The following is a 1,673-nucleotide window of genomic DNA, read 5'->3' as shown; positions in this document are numbered from 1 at the left end:
CCCCCGCCCCGCCGCGACCCGCGGGACGCGCCCCGGGTCCGCCGCTCCGCCGCCGGCCGGGATGCCCGGGCACCTCCCGGCACCTCTGCACAGAGCCGCCGCGTTCCCGCACCGAGCCCACCTGTCCCCAAAGCCACCGCCGCCCGCCGAGCGGCTGCATCTCCACTGTCCCCAAGCCACCGTCATACCTCCCTGCCGTGTCCCCTCCACCCCCAACTATCATATCACCTCCCTGGTGTGTCCACTCCATCCCCAAAGCCACCATTGCACCTCCCTGACATGTCCCCTCTGTCCCTGAAGCCACCGTCACACCTCCTTGCTGGGGCCCCACTGTCCCCAAACCACGGTGACATCCCCCCACTGAGGGGCTGCATCCCTACTGTCCCCAAATCACCATCACGTATTCCCGCTGTGTCCCCTCCATCCCCAAAACCCCCATCATACATTCCCACTGTATCCACTCTACTCCCCAAAGTCACTATCATATGTCCCCATGGTATCCCTGCTGTCTCCAAAACTACCATCACACCTTTTTGTTGTGTCCCCACTGTCCCCAAAAACACCATCACATCCACATTCTAAGGGGCTGTAGTCCCACTGTCCACAAAGCCACCATGATACCTCCCCACTCTGTACCCTCAGTCCCTGAAGCCACTATTCACCCCCCTTGATGAGGGGTTGAATCCCTACTGTCCCCAAACCACAGTCACACCTTCTTGTGTGTCCCCACTGTCCCCAATGACACCATCACATCCACTTGCTGAGGGGCTGCATCCCCACTGTTCACAAAGCTACCATCTAATCCCCCCATTGTGTCCCTGCTGTTCCAAAGTCACAATCATATACCCCCCACTGTGTCCTCTCTGCTGCCAAAGCCACCATTACACCTTCCTCCTCTGTCTTCTCTGTACCCAAAGCCACCATCATATGCCCCACTGTGTCCCCACTGTACCCAAAGTCACCATCATGCCTTCCCACTCTGTACCCTCTGTCCCTAAAGCCGCTCTTACATGTCCCCTCTGTATCCCTGCTTTTCCCAAGACCACTATTACACCTTCCCACTCTGTTCCAGCTGTCCCCAAAGTCACCATCACCTCCCCCACTGCAGCCATCCTTACGTCCAAAGCCATCGTTGCACCCTCTCACGGAGGGGCCGTATCCCTGCTGTCCCCAGGCCATCATCACATCCCCCCAAACACATCTCATTTGTCCTCAAAGCCACCAGCACAGCCTCCCGTCGCCGGAGCTGCTGTCACTCCACCCCCCAGAGGGGCCGTGTCCCCGCCAGGCTTGGCCACCCTTACCTGGGTAGTGGCACAGCTCTTCCACGCTGCAGTGCTCATTTTCACTCCTGTTTTGCAACAGAAGATTGCGTACGCCAGGACAGTCGCGAGGGAGAGTAGGCGCAATGTGAAGCAGATGAGCGAGTAAATCATGAAGCCGCCGTACATGTTCTGCATACTGCAAACGAGGAGCTAATTTCCTGGCAGCCAGCTTCAGGATGCTTCAAGTCAATCTCTGCCGATGTGGCCCTTAAAAACCTCTCAGGCTGCGGCTGCAAGCAGCCCTGCTCCTTTCTGGCATTAGCATCTAATTCCCACAAATATAGATAATTGAATTATGCATTTTGTTAGGGGGAGCGGAAAACAACCAGCAACCACTGGATCACTGAG

The 1,673-nt window shown here is 57.3% G+C and overlaps 1 protein-coding gene across 1 annotated transcript in view; it reads right to left on the bottom strand.

Moving 5' to 3' along the window:
* MBNL3 (muscleblind like splicing regulator 3) overlaps nt 1-1,319 on the bottom strand; it is a 93,736-nt gene extending 92,417 nt beyond the window's left edge. The window contains exon 1 of the mRNA XM_015626179.2: nt 1,305-1,319. The gene's annotated coding sequence lies outside the window, so the exon portion shown is untranslated. The remainder of the gene's footprint in view (nt 1-1,304) is intronic.
* Between the last annotated feature and the right edge of the window lie 354 nt (nt 1,320-1,673).

The sequence above is a fragment of the Parus major genome, chromosome 4A, assembly GCF_001522545.3.
Source record: "Parus major isolate Abel chromosome 4A, Parus_major1.1, whole genome shotgun sequence".
NCBI lineage: Eukaryota > Metazoa > Chordata > Aves > Passeriformes > Paridae > Parus > Parus major.
This window is presented reverse-complemented; position numbering and strand designations above follow the sequence as displayed.